An 18,901-nucleotide genomic window follows, 5' to 3' on the forward strand; every position below is an offset into this window, starting at 1 on the left:
GGTGCTTTTTCAGGGCACCCACGAAGCCCTGGATATTGGTAGTATTTTATTTTGTGAGTGATCAAATTCAATTGGTTTGAAGACATGCAACAGAGAAGGATTAAACGTGGGAGGCAGCGAAGAGAGAGCAAGACAAAGAGAGGTTGCTAATGGCTTCTCATCATAAAGACCTTGTAGGGTGATTGTTGAATAATACCCATGGGCTACACCTAGGGTACCCATGAGTAGTGGAACAGCTTGGTACCGCTAGTGTGTGTTTTTGTGCACCTGTTTCCCCACAGAGTAGGGTATGGGCTGGTGGCAGCTATATGCTGATTGATTTTACATTGGTTCTGGGGCTTCACCATTTTGGGTCACCTATGCCCTGCTATATGAATCAATGGTTTCCAGAACAAATGAAAGAAGGCCATGGCATTTACCTTTTCTTTCCTCTTTCTCAGAGTCCTGAGTAGCCCTGGCTCTGTCTCCTCTTCCCCTGATTGGATGTTTGGTGGAAGAACCATACATGGCTCTGGGGCTGCCTCTGTTAGACTGGTAGCCTTCCCAGGGACTGTTTGTTTTGGGTACACCCTTAAGATGAGACCTGAATGGATGGCAAGGGTCAATTTACCTGCCTGACAAGGCTCTGAGCACTGCCACGTCCCGGAGTTCTTTCCGCGAGTGGCCGCCATGTAGTCCTTTCCTCCCTTCCATGGCTGCAATTTTGTTAGTTTACTTTTTAGTAGGAAACATGTAATATGGGCCAGGATGTGGCCGTTCAAGAGCGTGCTTTGACATTGGTTTTGACTTCTTTAATATAAACTTTATCCTTTTTGCGTTTGGAGTGCCACTGCTTGCTTTGAAGCAAAAACACGTTATTCCTGTTTCTGGATATATATCAGGAAACCAAGCAGAGCTGGAAACAGGCATTTTGAAGTAAGGATTGCCAAATCAGTCAACACTTGTTCTAAATGTTTTAGTTTTGGCTTTTAGGTGGCTGGGGGGGTAGATGAAATGTGAGGAGAAACACATAAAGGGTGGGTGTTGTTAATGTATTTGCCCATCCATTGAGTGCACATGGCCATGCTAATCCATATGGCCATTCCAAGCCACTCTATGCCCCTTGCCACTCAAAACCCATCCTCCTGAGATCTCTTTAAACTGTCACTATCAAGTAGTAAACACTGTGCTGTAAGTGCTTGCCAGTGTTACTTCAAAGCAGCCTTGTGGGAGTTAATGGTTTAATCACAGTTTGAAAGAATACACTGTCTTAACCAAGTGTGTCATTTTCCAATTAATTCATAAGCAGTATTGAGGTCCTTGCACTGATGTCCTCTTAAAAACAAGCACTGGCAAACGCCAAATGATTTGGCGGCTGTTAGGTATTGGATAGACATTAGCCAGACACTGCTATGGCATGCCCAGGTAATAACACCATTTTACAGCTGTTACCATCCTATTGCCAGGTAGCACCAGACAGATGCCTACCCAATGCCTGCATAAAAGCTACAACTGTACACACAGCGACTTGCGTGTACGCAGCTAGTGCAGTGCCCTGGGTGCAAGCAGAATACATATGCCCCCACCCCATCATACTTGCCCTTGAGAATCATTTGGCGCGGAATCGCTGAGCCTCACTCTCAAGAGGGTGGTCCAGAGGGCGTTTCTCCCACAGATATAATGAACACGGGACATTTACACATTATCACTAAGAACATGCGCTGCCATACCGCTTCCAATACAACGGGGAGCCGCCACCAGTCGTAATAGCTGTCGCTTTTTCCTGATTTTAATTAAATCATTAAATCCCTGTCCATCATCAATTATGCTGCTGTTAACCCCCACCAGCCCGCACCGAGTTAATGTGTTAAATTAAACAAAACAAATAAAACGCGCAGACAAAAGTTGATGAATTCGCACGTGAACGCGCCCATTTCATGCTGAAAAGTGTTTGCTTGGCTGGGGGTGCTAGACTGTATTTGATGTGCCCCCCGCCCCAGGTAATCTTAGATGCCGAGTGAATGGAGTGAGGACCCTTATCGGGCTCCAGCATCTGCTGCTGTGTCAAGTGATGAAACGGGTGACTCCAGAGGCATAGACAGCGGGGACGGCTTTCTTAATGCAAAGGGGTATTGTGCAAACAAACAGCCAGCGATACGGTCTCTGCCTGTCACGATTGCTCAGGCCGGCGATACATCTTCCAGCATTAGACGCTCGAAAAGCGTTTTATTTTTTACCCTTTTGAACATAAACTTCAATAATCCCTTTTTTAAGCACGCTGATGAGGCTGGGCGCAGTCATACACTAGAAAAGAAACCCCTGCCCCTCCACATAAATCGGTGGCTTGAGCAATGAAATAAAAAAATAAAAAAAACAACCATAGCGTTCATGCAAGTCGATTAAAATTAAATGGTAATGCTGGTTAATACCCCCATCTCCCTGTTCATCTGGTGTGACCAAATGGCCCTGCCGCTCCTTAGATCTCCAAATCATTACGGGCTGTTTGTAAAGCTGCATCAATTAGCGGGGTGTGCAATAACTTACTGCACGCTTTGTAATTGACTTGATGATAACTGGTATTCTAGCAGCCTTTACCAGAGTTTATTTTGAAAACCCAGTGACATATATTTCATTTGAAGCATTTGGTGGCCCAAATGAAATGCGTATTCGCGGAGAATACGCCCAAGTGATTTTGGAAGCTGTTTTTCTCTACACCGTTGCAGTGAACAGGAATCTAAGTAAATAAGAAATGTTAGCACCTGGTGGGAGGAGCCTACCAATCAGAATGCTCAGATCACATGCTGAATCCCACGATCCAAGCCCATGTTCTGAGCAGCCTTAAGCCTACTCCCCAACTCGCAATCATCGCCCCCCCTCTCCTTTCCCCTCCCCTCCGGTCCCAATTCATTTGCCTACTGCACCGCCAACCCTGCAGCCGCCTGGGCCGCCATTGATATGGAAGAGGGCCTCCACATAGAGCCCCAGCTTCCAGTACCATGGCAGCCATCTTAGGTAAGCATTTTGTATGATGAAAGGGACACGCAAGCACATCACGTTCATTCATACAAAATACATTGCTCTCAGCACCCCGGTTTTCAGAATTGAAAACTCTTGGTGCAAACAGCAATAACACCGGATCTGGTGGGCTGGATTGGTTGGTAACGGCACAGGGGCCTATTGTTAAAGGCCCTCTCTGTGCTCAGGCCTTTAAATTGGGCCCCGGACCATCACCACCTGATCCGGCCTGCCAGATTGGGTGTTTTTCCTATAATACACCCTCTATGACTGGTATGTTTGAAGTCTATTACCATGGGAACGTAAAGATGAATGTGTTGGTGGTGAATTAATAATTAATGGATGTGTGATAGTGATACATATTTGGGTCTCCATTTTTTGGGTTGAGGGTTTGTATATGTGTGAGGATTATATGAGTGAATTGGCTTCTGCATTTTTGGAGTGTGACATAAAAGGGCCTATTAGTAATGCCAAGAAGGAATGATAGTATGTGCCCTGGTAGTGTTATCACATGGCCTGGTACTACACTAATTTTCTACGTATTGTACCAACATGCCCATATCCATTGTACCCAACTCATGAGCCATCTAAAGACATTATAAGGTAGCCATTAAGTGGTAAGCCCTGCCATTATGTATACCATACAACTGGTATTGCCATGGTATTCTAAGGCAGAAGCATACTTTGTTCTGGTGCTTATCACATGCCAGTTGATGGCTCGCAGGCAGGTATTGCCATCATATACCCACATTCTAGCACTATGCCTTTGTTACTTTTGCCAACCGTCATGTGGCATAAACCTTATCACATCATATGCCTTGGTGTGTCCAAAGTCTTTTGCCTGGGATGGTGTCACATGAAGTAGATACACACAAACTATGATCATTAAACTTTAAACACTTTAAGCTCTTCTTCTCCTTGTATATGACACTCAGTGCCAAAATGTGCCCATGCACTGGCACTATAGCGGCATCACATGGTTCGGACAGCTTCATGATGCCTTTGTGCAACCATAAGCTCTCACATTAACGTTGTATGCTGGGCATTTTCATCATATAACCAGGTATTTCCACATTGTAGTATGCCATCGTACTCCCATCATTTGCCTAGCTATGTATAGATACATTCAGTGGAATGCACAGTGATGAAATGAATAAAGTTGTGGAAGAGTACAGGGCTAAGTAGCAGCTGAACCACTTTCTCAGCCCCACACCCGTCTCGAAAAATTCTACTGGTCTGGGATTCCCGAGGTGAAGTCCCGAATCCCCTCCACAATTGTCTTCAAATGTATTGCACAAGTCAACAAAGGAAAAGGGTTTGCAAATTTCCCTATTCCTTGGCAGAATACTAGTCCATTCATGCTTAGGTGGTCGCAGCGCCCCCTTCCAGTTTCTAGGACCAACAACAGCTTCTAGTACTCCTGCAAAGGGGAAGGATAAAAGGTAGCTTGCCCAAATGGGCGTGCGTATTGCTGGTGGGTACCACAATCTGGTTCTGATTGGCCATCCAGGTCGTGCGGCCGGTACTGCCCTCCTCATCAGGAGAACACACTCTTGTAACTATCCCCGCCTAGGCTCTTCCCCCTCAGATCCCAAAATCTGCCCCTAAATGAGAGCTTGCCCTATGAAGCCCTCTTTTGATAAACCTGGTGGCATCCCAGGACCTGGACAATCATTCTTGGGAATTTCAGGTGGCACCCAGTTCTGAAATAAATTGTGCTGACCCTCGTTCAATATTGCAGACGTTTGTCAAAATACACCTGAGGTGGAGGGCGGGGAGACTTGAGCAATCCCCTCAAGCACATTGGGTTTGACTGTCACTGTGGTGTCAGGCACTGAGCGCTTTTCCATATAAACTGTGAATGCTGCATCTCGCATTTCATATTCCTGCCATTTCTCTTAATTCTGCTGCTGGAAGTCATTGGACTGTCATTTATGAAGCTTCATTTGATGCCCAGATTTTAAGAGCAAATCGTTTCTTTGATTTGCATTGTCTTTGGGAGTGGTCATAATAGTGACATTTTAGGTTGAAATTGATGATGTGCTGCTGTCATTATAACTTGGCTCTTTTTTAAGGACTTTTTATGCTATTTAGAATGCCTAAAATATGCTTCTCTTAGTTGTAATATATTTATTCATTTGTTTATTGAGAAGGAATGTCAATGATGAATCCAAAGGCTTGGGTAGAAGGCAAAGAGCAGGAGGGGTAAGCAGAACGTCTAACTATGGTCAATTAAAATCTTCTAAAAAAGGAGATAGAGACCGAGTAAGAAAAGAATACCAGGGCAAAACAAGCTAAAGAGGGATATCAGTTCTGGAAGAATTACCCGATAGTATAGATTGAATATTAATAGACTTGGAATCTGAATAGGTGGGTTGGCAGCTAAATGATGGTAGACTTGAGCAGAAGGATGGGGAGACAGGGCTCAAGTCCACTGCACTCTTCCTCCCCTCCTCCCTCTTTCCCCTGGCACTTACCACCTTACCAGACCTGCACTTCTCCCTCTGCCCCCCACCCTCATGCACTTGCACGGTAGGATTGTCAGAAGGCCAATATAACAATTTCTTTGTTGTTGTATTGTTATGAATTCTCATACTCCCCCCCCAGCCCCCCATCTTGCCTGTGGTGCCTGGCAACACATGTGTATGGGCGCCATACAAATGTCAAATAAAATAAAACAAATAAAAATGTGGGTGGACATTGACGTAAGCATGGGAAAGTGACATTACATGAAGGAAACATTAGAGACAAATTATTGTGGCTTGATGCACACATCATCTGGTCTTGAGGCTAACAGCATTGGCTTTCAACCGTGCGACTTGGGAACGAGACCCGGCAACAAAAAAACTAAGAAATTTGGGTGAAGGGAATTTATGTATTTTTAAAAATGTCTTTAAAAACAGGGATGATGGCATGTGCCTTCTCTGCTGAGGCCGCAATTACCTGTTAACCCTCTATATGAATTGTTTTCCCTATGTATGAATTATTGGCTCTTGCTAAATAGTCAACCTAGTTTAATTGGTCGACCACTCTATTTTTCTCTTTTGCCTCATATATCAATTCTTTGCTCATGGTATGAATTGTTTTCCGCAGCACTTACACTCTCAACTTCATGCCCAGTTGCTGACAAGCAATACCACTGGCGCACACTCATTTGAAATCCATCTCAACAGACTCGAAACAACAAAACTCTGCACCTCTACAACCAGCTTACTTACCACACTCCCAGAGAGTACACCCTAGCACCAGAGGCAAGCAAGGCTCCCATCTGGATAGAAATTACACTATGACATTGGGCCTCATTACGAGGTGGGCGGTAAGGGATTACCGGCACCAGTAAGGGCACCGGTGCTGGTAATCCCTTACCGCCCTACTACAAGTTCCCTTTGCGGGTCCTTCCTTAACGCCTGGTTTTACCAGGCGTTAAGGGTGGGACCCGCAAAGGGATACCGGGGTCAATAACGGTACCGCAATTTGCGGTACCGTTATTGCCACCTTCCCATTGAGCCCTATGGGGACTCAAATGGGAATGGGGAATGGCTCTGGTGAATGGGGAATTACCGGTCCCGCTGACCTCGGAATGGACCGGTAATTGCTCCATCCACCAGACTGGAGTCGGAACGATTTTGGAGGCAGCCATGGCGCTAGTAGCGCCATGGCTACCTCCAACCTCGTAATGAGGCCCATTGACACTGACCACCTAGAAACAGATCCCACACATATCACCTGAGCACTTTAAAACTGCACACGTCAACACAGCAGCAAAGATGTTAAAAAGTTGTCATACCAGTCACAGATTAGTGCAAACCATATGATTATAAATGTTGAGCAGAGAAACGTAAATTATATATTCTGCTTGGTATTCAGTAAGCTATCATACCAATCATGTGTATCACTCTTCGATTCCTAGACACGCAATTTACTGCTTGATATTTAATGAGTTGTCTTACCAAACATGTGTATCTCACTTGGATTAAACTACACTTTACTACGTGTATCACGCTTGAGTTAAGCCATACTGTACTTCAAATGTACATCATTTGTTTGTTTCTTAGACACGCCAGGCGTGGAAGTACAGTATGGCTTAACTCAAGCGTGATACACGTAGTACATTGTGGTTTAATCCAAGTGAGATACAAATGTTTGGTATGACAACTCACTAAATACCAAGCAGTAAATAGCATTTCTAGGAATCGAAGAGTGATACACCTGATTGGTATGATGGCTTACTAAATACCAAGCAGAATATGTAATTTATGTTTCTTTGCTCAACATTTATAATCATATTGTTTGAACCAATCTGTGACTGGTATGACAACATTTTAATATCAATCAAAACCTCTAGAAAATTATTTTTCACTATTTGCTGCTTACTAAATTCGAGTAAACCAAACACTCACTTAAAATTGTTCTGCTTCAACTCTGTTTGTTCTAATGTATTTTTTGGCAAGTGAGCACAGCTAGTGAGGACAAGCATCCAAGTTCCTATACATTACTTCAGGTGACAGTGAAAAAACACCTAAGCGTCCCCGCTTCCGCAGCACACTCTAGTTGACAGTTTGTTCACAACTTAGAATTGGATTGTGCACTCCCAGTATAGGGCTTTTTTTCACAAAACCTCAAGTTTTACAGCAGCAAAGATACCTTAATTCTTTCCCTTATTCCCCCACTGACATATCTCACACCTCTCGGTTTCAGATCTACAAGAATGGCATTGGTGCACAGTATCAATGCCAGTAACATACTATAACATAAATATTGATACATATTTATTGCACTAGAACCTTTATAAACCTCATCCAGAAATGTATTTAAATCTGATTCACTTTTGACAAATGTTACTGGGCAGTGCACATTAAAAGGCACAATTCTTCACAAGATTAACCAAAAGATACAACTAACTACTAATTAAACAATTTGAGCATATTACTAAGAACATGCACTCTTTATCTCCTTCTACATATTGATATGATTATTTCCAAAATTAATTGTCCAATGACATCCAAGGGATTATAACCATGAGTTTAATATTCAGAAATACAGCCGACGTGTGTTTCGACCTCTGCAAGGTCTTCCTCATGGCAATTCAATGAACTTGCTGTCTTATGTTTATGAATAATTGTACAGTTCCTTATAAATCGAGAGTAAGCTCAACCAGATAGTAACCCTCTTAACATATTACTTAATCTATATGTCCTCCTTCTCTCATGCCAGACTGTCTGGCTGCAATTCAGGAATGGGATGCCACCAATGATCTCTGCCTTAATGCCAGTAAGACTGAGATCCTCCTCATCGGGACACCTGCTCCCTCCTTTCCTCTCTCTCTCGGGCTGCCACTCTGGCCCTCTTCCTGCTCCTTCCAGTGAGGCTAAGAACCTTCAAATCCACCATCTCCTTCTCTCCTCACATCTCTGACTTCTCTAAGAAGTCAAACTATCAGCTGCACCTCCTCAGAAGTATACATTCTTTATTCTTGCACTTTCCCCCTAGGGGCTCACTATCTCTCGAGCCCTGGTCCTCTCTAGACTGGACTACTGCAACAGCCTCTTTCTAAATCTGCCTGTCTCTACTCTTCGACTGTTACAATTTATCCAGAACACGACTGCGAGAATTGTCCTTGGCCTCAAGTCCATGGATCGTATCTCTCCAGCTGTGAAATCCCTACACTGGCTCCCTGTAGCTGCAAGGGTCAAGTTCAAGATCCTTTGCATCATCCACAAGGATGTACGGGACATGGGACCACACTGCCTTCAACTTTCTCTTACCAAACATCTTCCTTCTCAAGCTCTCCGCTCATCCACCTCCAACTCTTTGAGGGTCAGACGCTTCTCCAAGCAGTGAGTGGGGGCAGATCTGTCTCCTATGCTGGGGCCTCCCTCTGGAACAGCATCCGTGACTCTCTCAAACTTGAGCAGAACCACCTCCATTTTCATTAGCAACGCAAAACCTTCCTTTTCCATTCCGCTTCCTCTCTTCCTCTCCCCTGCTGATGTCCCTGACTGCTACGCGCACTGGTTACCTGGCGACCCTCTGGACTTGGTTCCAGTCTCCTGCAGGCCCAGTTGCCCTCGCATTGCCTCCAGCTCCCCCATTATTTAAGGGTTTGAATCTGCATCCCTACAGTCCCTTCTCTCTGCATTTATGAGCCACCATCTGGCTGCACGTATTGAGTTACCTGCACGTCTCCCTTCCCTGCCCTCCTGGCACTTCTCCCATCTTTCTTGCCTGCACTAGCGTGATCTAAATGAAACAAAGGCCTAGTGAAATTGTTGTTTTGTCCTCCCTTTGTTTCCCCCTCCTTGTATTGTTGCACCTAGAAACACTTGTGTACAGGCACGTTATAAATCTCATATCATATCATATGATGCACCCCACTTTTATTTTCGGTTCCTGCCCAGATTTTCATCCCACTGTAAGAATGGTGGGTGGCTCCTGAGAGTGCTGCATTGGTGACGGAGCATTAGGAAAACATTTCCTCTGCTCAGTCCATCTGCATTTGAGGGGATGAGCTCTCAGTCCCTGCAGCATATTTATTACCCGACACACATATTCAGAATGAAATCTGCACACCAATAGGTGGTTTTACAAGCCTTACCACAAGGTAATCCTGCTAACGTTGTGGTGTGCTTCTAGTGCCTGTCCCCACGATTGTTTAGATGGAAAGGGAGAGGGGACTACTTGTAAGCCCGTCTCTCTGTTCCATTCGTTTCAAATGCCACCATGGACAAAGAGAAGGGACTACCTGTAGTCCCTTCTCCCTAATCCCTGGCGGCCATTTTTATTTCTCAAGTCGAGAAACAGTCACAGTGCCGTTTCTCAACTTGAGAAACATACATATTAGTACCCTGGTACAACGTGGTGGGATACTAATGGCAATATAACCCTCATAGGGTGTCATTACCGGTCGGGTAGTGCCCTCGGGGCTTCACTAATTATGGCCCCGGGGGCATTACCCTACCAGTAATGTCCCCCTCCTCAGGTTATATTGTCTAATTACTGGTCTTTTCCTGAATTAAATGTGCATACCCACATAGACCTGTTGTGGTACATGTGATCTGCCCATCCTTCCGTTTACTGCTGAAGCATCATCAATACATTATTCCTATTAATCTATCACTCTTTTTCTTGGCTTTTGAACTCCAACTGAGGTGGTTGGTGGCACAGTACTGAGACTTCTGACTTCTACTTGCTAGGATGAACCCTTAGGAGAATTTGGTTGCTGATAGAAGGGCATATAAACCCAGCCACGCAAAATCATTCTGGTATTGTGTTACTGTTTTCTTGTGACATAAGGTATGAACTGTGGCTTGACCTAATGAGAAAATGGCATGTTATTGTCCGAGCCTGAGGGAGCGTAGAACTTTCCACTTCAGGAAGTAGTTGGGTGAAGACCTTTAGATGGACATGTTTTTGCCTAGGCTTATGTGGGGTGACAATAGGGCTCATTATGACCCTGCTGGTCCGGAAACAACGGTGGCGGTAAAACCGCCACCACCGTTGTTTCCAGACCGGCAATCTACGAGTTCTGCAGGCGGGTGGTGTTACTCCCGCTAGGCCTGACCTGGAAAGAGTAACGCCACCCGCCTGCAGATGGAAATGGAAACACTGGCACCGTTAATTATGGTGCCAGTGTTTCCATGGTCCCCATCCACATGGAGTCCAATAGGAGACCTATAGGACTCCATGGGAATGGGGAGTAATGTTATTCCACCTCTGGAATTACTGGACCCCCGGCTGTAATGCCCCGGTAAATCCAGCAAGTCCGGAGGTGGTAATTAATTCCGGTTCTGGCAGCAGCCTGCTGGTTTTTCCGGCACGGCTACCGCCAGACTTGGAATGAAGCCCAATGTATCTCTTGTTTTAGCACTTTGCGGTTTTGTGAAAGAGATTTTAGTTTAACTTCAAATATGCTCTAAGGTTTAGGTCTTGTTTGGTTCTAACTAATTTGAGGAGGATGCAATAAAAACCTTGCATATTATATCTTATATTTTGTGTATCTCTTTTGTTTTGTGAAAGGCTTGTGCCATTCTTGTGAATGTGACTAAGACAAAACACAATTTAAAAACAAAGATACTGGCATATCCTCACGCAGTGCTGCTGAGAAGAAAGCGATCTATGTAGACCTGTGGAGCACTGAAGTTTCATTTTTAAATGATTTCCCCCTTAATTGCAATTTTTGTACATCTTCAGTCTGCATGTATTTCCAACTTGAGGCCATTCTCCACTGTAAATGGGCGCTCCATGCATGACTTTGCTATAGTATCTAATTTTCACTTGAATAACTTAAATGTATCTCAGGTGTTACATACAACCTTTGATTACTGTTGCTAAAGTATCCACCAAATACCTGAGATGCTTAGATTGTTGGTAAAGAGCCAATTATCCCACCCACGGACACATCCTCGTGATTAGAGGTGGAGAGTTCTGATGACACTGGGGTTCCCCAATGCAATATTTACTGGAATGCTATTGCTCCTGATTTCGAAGACCAGAGCGGGCCAGCCCACTGGAACGTCATTTGAAAATCATGCTATCATGTCTCTCTATTTGCACACACCTGATAGGCTTAGTTTGTGAGGGGGCCAAAACAACTCTTCCCATGCCCATTCCCTAATTTTTGGCTTCAGCAAGGTCTAATTTCTAGATTGTTCTTTACCACGTTTACACCTGGTATGATAGATTATTTATAAAGTGCTTAATACCCAGAGGTTTCTTAGCACGGACCCGGGGATTGAACTCATCTTGCCTTGTGTGGTCTTGCTTACAAGGCGAGCACGTTGCCCCTGAGCTATCCTCCCGAGACATCACTTTATTGAGACTAAGCCAGGGTGAAAATATTCAGATACCTCCTAAGATTTTCCCATTTCACGTGAAACAAAATTTCCCAAATGTTGCGTGTGAGTCTTGTAGGGCGACTTTGGTGGTTATGGCTAACTCAACAAAACTTACAAAACAAGGTGTGCATGGTTCGAATGCACAGGCAGAGGCAGGAGTTTGGAAATAAGCTTAGTTGTGGGATAGGTAGAACATTATTGTAATATTTGTAACAGCCTCCTGGCGGGCACCACAGCCTCTAACATCCAATCCTTACAAGTGGCACAGAACAATGCCGTGCGTAATATTTTCAATCAGTCATGCCGCACACACATCTCTACTTTTAGGAAAAAACTCCACTGGCTACCCGTCAAACACAGCATAACGCATAAAATGCTTACTACGACCCAAAAATGCCTCAGTCTCAGTGGCCCAACCTATCTGTCATCCCGTATAGGCATCAAACCTAACGTGAGGAACCTTCGCTCTTCTTCTGCGGTCACTCTCAATTATCCTAAATTTAGGACAGCCAAATTTGGAGGTACTACATTGGATGCTCAGGGTCCCCTTTTATGGAACACACTTCCAGCTGGTATACGGCAGATCCAGAGCTATACAGCGTTCAAACGTGCCGTAAAGACTCACTTATTTAACCTGGAATAATCTCCTGACTCGCTTCTCCATCTGCCTCTTATGCTTGTTTGTCTTTGTCTTGTTCTTGTTCTTTGTGCGCCATGAAGCCCACAGGCATGTTGGCGCGTTACAAAAATTAAAATAAATAAATAAAATGTATTACTGGGAGAAATATAACCTAGTAATTTTTAATTTGAGAGAGTGTTAGGCATATAAAAGAGGATTTATGTCTGAGGGAAGTAGTAAATCAAACGAGGACAGTCTATGTGTTACTACTGTTTACCCTGCATGGCATAAACAAATAGGCCATTGCCAAACTGAGGGGAAAAGTATCAAGGAATTGTTTGGCGGTAGCAGCAGGTAGGAAATGATATTGAAAAGACTTTACCTTAGTGTGCCACCTTTTGTGCACACAGAACTATTAGGATTTATTTTATGTAAGAGAATGCATTCAGTGTCTGTAAAAGGGTTTACCAGTTGTGTAGCTATATCAAATACTTGTTATGTTGTTGGAAAGTATTGCAACTCTTTGGAGCAGGAGGAGATTAAATCCATTGGGCCTCGAGTTTGGAGGTAACCATGGCACCATTAGCGCCATGGCTGCCTCCAAATCCTTACTGACTCTGCCCTGGTGAATGGAGCTATTACCGCCCCATTCCAAGGTTGGCGGGGGCGGTAATTCCCCATTCACCAGGGCCCTTCCCCATTCCCATTGAGCCCCCATAGGGCTCATTGGGAATGGGGAAGGCGTTAATAACGGTACAGCAAATTGTGGTACCGTTATTAGCACCAAAGTCCCTTTGCGGGTCCCGTCCTTAACGTCTGGTTAAACCAGGCGTTAAGGGAGGACCCGCAAAGGGAACTCGTAATAGGGCGGTAAGGGATTACCGGTACCGGTGCCCTTAACGGTACCGGTAATCCCTTACCACATGCCTCGTAATGAGGCCCATTGTCTGTAACTCAGTGTGCCATCTCTTTGTGGCCAGACTAAATACATGCTGCTCAAGTAAATATGTTGTAGGGAGCTTTTGAGGCAGGAGGTGTTTATAATTGTGACAGTAACTTAGTGTGCCATTGTAGCACAAGCTAGCCGAGATGCCCAGTGTCCAGTAACCCTCTTGGATGGCAAACAATAACATGGCATTGCTTCTCAGATTAAGAAAATGAGCTTCACATAATCGCCTTGGAAGCAATATGACAGGGAGCAACACAATTCTGATCTCTGTGTCCTTGCTTAGAAACCTCTGGGTATTAAGTGGGTTGCAAATAACCAATTACAATTTTTCCATCCTTCATTCCATTGTGGTGAGACCTTTTACATGATGTTTATGTAGAAAAGTCTCAGAGTTCTATGGAGACAGGAGGACATTTAATCCAATGTATAGATCTGTGTGCTATCTTTTTGTGGCCAAAACATTTGAGGGGACCATCACGCATGACATCCAGAACCGTGCTCAGTCAGCAAGGTAGTGCCATTGGTGTACCTAAAAGATCTAAAGCTCTATGAGATTAGGGGCCTGATTAATGGAAAAGTGCGCAGAGATCCCGCAAAGCCTGCATGCTGAGAACCACTCTGTGTGAGCCTGCGCGCAAATGATTTTCTGTGTGCTCTGCGTATTCATGGAATTGTTTGTGCAAAGTAACCATGTATGCAAGTCGCAGCCAGAATGCCCACACGCAAAGCAAAAACAGCCAGAAACAGCTACCTGTGCATGCTCCCTCAGGTGTGAATACATGCACCCTTAAAAGAGTATGTGGGGTCTCCCGCAAGCAGGCCTGCATCTCGGAGACCGTGCGCAGGGTCCCCCGTAACTGTTACTGGCACCCTAACAAAATGCGTATGATTTATTGTAACTCAGGTAAAAACATGAAAAATCTGCATGCAAACCCCCGTAAACCATTCCTGTACCCTGCTACACTGTGTATGTGCACCCGTATGTTAGATCGGAACCCCAGCTGCATACATGCACCCCTAAATCCAACACCAATCTTATCTCTGTGTGGTAGATTCTATGCACAAGTGCCTGTATGCCAGCTTTCGGGTGGCAGATTGTCTGAGAGCTTTGCGTGGCCATTTCCCCGCCAAGAGGTTGCACGATTGTATCCATGAATAATATCGTTTTACGCAATAGTTGGCGTGCAATGGACTACCTGTGGGCCGTCCCTCGTAATGCCCACATTTTCCCTTGTTCTTCCTTATTTCTCACGTTCCCCCCTACCCTGCCTTCTGCACAAGCCACGCCCGCGCTCTGGGTGGTGTCTCGCACAAGGCACTCAGCTTCTCGCAGTGACATGCCGAGCCTGGGTGAAGTCCATGCAAAGTACGATAAAGTCTTGAACAGGCAGCTGACATTTAACATCGTATATGGTGGATGCAAAGCTACTTAACACATTTCAATGATTGGGAAGATAATATACTACAGTACTGGCTCAGTGGGCAGATTGTCTGGCCAGCACCACTTGAGACATGTGTGATAGATTCCCTGAGCTGCACTCGTGCCAGTGTACAATCTGATTGAGACTTTAGTCCTGCTACAGGTGTAGTATCTGACCACAGTAGACACCTGGCAGTGTCATGTGTTGAACAGTTAACAGCAATTAGTACCCAGCGATTAGTACCGGCAAGGGTCAATGAGATTGTTACAAGCAAGCTCTTTGGCCCTCGCTGGAGAATTTCCCGGCTGACTAGACTCCCTCACTTCCGCAGCTCTAAGGTTCTGTTAAGATTGATTTCTGAACTCTGTCCTGGAGGGGCAGAGGTTCAGAAGGCCAGTCTAGTTTCTTGGAACAGGGTAACCTCTGGATAAGCCAGACCAATCAGGGTAGCGATGGTGGCGGTCAAGACTATGTCTCAAGAGGGGTGAGGGTGACTGAAAGCCCGCAATGAGCACACAAAGCAAGGACGCTTACAAATTACTCCAGAACGGTGTTGTATTAAAAATATAGACACATTTATTACAAGGCCTTTGTAACATCGACCATAGTAAAGAATCAGAGTAAAACTCCAATAAACCAACACATCACAAGCAATACAATAAATAAACAAGACCATGGGGTCTAAAGAGTTAGAAGCACGAAATATGCCGACCACCTAGATGGGGAGGAAAACAGGCAGTGCAAGTAATCGTTAGACCCAGTTCGAAATCAGAGGGCACCTAACTAGAAGGAAGTCCGAGCCCTACGAAGAGTGGAGCCTTATGCTCAAAAGTACCTGCACACGCGGGTGCCAACAGGCAAAGGAGAGTCTCTTCAGGGAGATCAGGCAGTTCAGAGAGGTGAACAAAACGATGATGAACAGTTCCCCGCTACTCAAACGTGGCCTCCACTTGTGGGCAGAAGCAGGGCGTGAGTGTGGAAAAGGTTTGCTGTTTACGACAGAGGTGGAGAGCCACAGGCTCCTGCGGGAGGGTGACCGGTTAGGGTATTGACTACTCAGCGGTCCCCGATGCAGGCAGACCCACGCTTCTCCGGTTCCATTTCGGTACTGGCAGGTTCAGATGCGATCAGCAGGATGTCTCGACGCCGTGTAGATTCCGTGACAGCAGGAGTCAGGGTCGAGGGTGTCCCAAATGCAGCGAACACACACAGGTTGGTTACCACAGCAGGGCAACTCGGCAACCGCAAGTATTCCGGTCCCAAAGCACACGTCTCACTTCAGACCTGGGAATGCCAAGTGTACGAATCGTGTGAGAGTGCCGAGGACACAGGATTAGCAGTAAGCCAGACGGCGGTGACAGAGCAAGGTTCCTGTGTAGGCTGGTCAGTCCACTGGGTGGCCCAGGAATGCTTCCGAAGGCTTACGTACAGGATTTGGTGAAGATGCCGAGAATAGTTGTTCCCACTATTCTAAAGGGTCGAACCGCCAGTACAGGCCTTCTCGTTCGATCAGAGGCAGAGGGGTCTCACAGGACGACAGCAGTGCAGGTTGCCAACCCTTCAGCGGGTCACCAGCGATTCCTCGACTCAGCTTCTTAGTTGCAGGATACTTGGCTCCTTATCCTTTGTTTGTGAGAACTCAGGAGATCGACCTGGTAGTGGTGTTTCCAGCCTCCTCTTATCCAGAATTCCCTTCACGCCAAAACGGAGAGGACCCAATGGGAGATCTGCTCACAAAACACTCACACCATACGTGGACCTATCACGGACCACGGTGGTCCCAGGCATTCAAGACACTCTAGACTCTCTGGCACCCAGGATGTGTATTGGGAACAGACATCCCAGCCCACATCCTGGAGGCACACACAAGGCATGCAGAAGCCCGCGAAAGCGTTGTGTTTCGCGGGAAAGTGCATGACCAAATAAGGACAGCCCCGGGTCGGCTCGACCTGGGGGAAGGTGAAGGGGCAAGACGGTCAGCGGACAGGACAAAGAAACTCGTGGCACGGCCATTTTGGAGGCCAGGCCACCCATTTAGGCCAAACGCAGGAAGCGCGGTTATCATGGCAAAAAGGGGTTCCAAACACAAAGAAACGATAGCTGCCACCAGTCCCTTCTGTGACACACTTGCACATTTCATAATAAGTCCAGCGAGAGTTTCTAGGGCCATTGGAATGACTAGAGACCCAAGAGTGCGGTAATGTAAGTTACGGTGCACTCTTGTTTCATGTTGCTCAAAAGCTGCAACATGAGGAAAGGACTAAGGGAAACGAAGTCTCCCAGTACTGACTGTCTTAAGGGCATGTCAGTTTCCCCAGAAGAATTGAGCGAAAGCCCAGAGGAGTGCGGTGGAAGGCTGCGCTTCTCTGGCAAAGTCTAGACCAGGGTGTAAAACAACAGCAAAAAGTTTGGGGGTTGCCACATGGAAGGAAAATGACCTACAATTATAAAAATCTTTCCTAACACTCGCCCCTCCCAGACTAAGGACAGGGGGAACTAATCCACCCCTGGATGAGTTTCTTGTTCAGGTCGGTTAAACATTCTGGACAACCCATCAGCATTGCTATGTTGGACACCTGGCCTATGCTCAATAGTGAAGTCGAAGCCTTGCAGATTTATGGACCACCTAAGAAACTTTGGATTCTCTCCCTTCATGTTCATTAGCCACTTTAAGGGCTTATGTTCAGTTTGCACAGTGAAGTGGGTCCCATAGAGGTAGGGCCTCAGCTTCCGTAGGGCCCACACAACAGAGAAACATTCTTTCTCTACTGTGGACCATCTGAGCTCTCTGTCCTTAAGCTGGTGACTAATGAAACCAATAGGGTGTTCCTTACCCTTCTCATCTACTTGCGATAGTACAGCTCCTATCCCAGTGTCAGAGGCATCTGTCTGCACAATAAAAGGTCTTTGGTAATCAGGGGCCCTGAGAACAGGGGCCTGGCACAAGGAGTCTTTTAAGCCGTTGAAGGCCTTCTCACACTCGTCGGTCCAAGTTAGCTTCTTGGGTTTCTTCGGAGTGGTGAGAGCAGTCAGAGGGGCAGCTATGGTACCATAGTCTGCCATGAAGTTGCAGTAATACCCTGTGAGTCCTAAGAAGGCTCTCACTTGGGTCTGTGTAGTGGGGGTAGGCCAGTCTTGTACTGCTTGTACTTTACTGGGTAGAGGCTGTATCCTCCTTGACCTGAAGGTGAAGGGTGGTACAGCTCTCCCTATGCTCCTAGATTTGTCTATCACCTATGCCCTGCTGGTGTCTAGACTCTTACACTCTGAATAATCTTTGCCAGAAGCGGCCAGCTGGGACAGATACATTTTGGCAGACCGCATAGCTATCGTCTTTTATAGTGATGACAACTTTGTGGTTACCCAGTGTCAGAGGCATCTGTCTGCACAATAAAAGGTCTTTGGTAATCAGGGGCCCTGAGAACAGGGGCCTGGCACAAGGAGTCTTTTAAGCCGTTGAAGGCCTTCTCACTCTCGTCGGTCCAAGTTAGCTTCTTGGGTTTCTTCGGAGTGGTGAGAGCAGTCAGGGGGGCAGCTATGGTACCATAGTCTGCCATGAAGTTACGGTAATACCCCGCGAGTCCTAAGAAGGCGCTCACTTGGGTCTGCGTAGTGGGGGTAGGCCAGTCTTGTACTGCTTGTACTTTACTGGGAAGAGGCTGTATCCTACTTGACCTGAAGGTGAAGGGTGGTACAGCTCTCCCTATGCTCCTAGATGTGTCTATCGCCTTGGACCTGGTTGAGCATGCCCTGCTGGTGTCTAGACTCTTACACTCTGAATAATCTTTGCCAGAAGCGGCCAGCTGAGTCAGATACATTTTGGCAGACCGCATAGCTAGGGTCTTTTATGGTGATGACAACTTTGTGGTTACTTGCAGAGTGCCCAGGACTCCTGCTTGTCTCCCACATTGTATACCATCTACACCAAGACCCTTGAACTGCTTGATGCTAATGGTGTCCCAGTGTTTTGGTCCTCTTTCAGGTGATTATATCAGAGACACTGAAACTATTAACTTTGTTTACACCCTTAAATAGACCTGGATGGCTGATAACGGGAAAGCTCTGAGTGATACAAAAACAGAGA

Source organism: Ambystoma mexicanum, chromosome 12, assembly GCF_040938575.1.
Source record: "Ambystoma mexicanum isolate Mex_15411 chromosome 12, UKY_AmexF1_1, whole genome shotgun sequence".
Lineage (NCBI taxonomy): Eukaryota > Metazoa > Chordata > Amphibia > Caudata > Ambystomatidae > Ambystoma > Ambystoma mexicanum.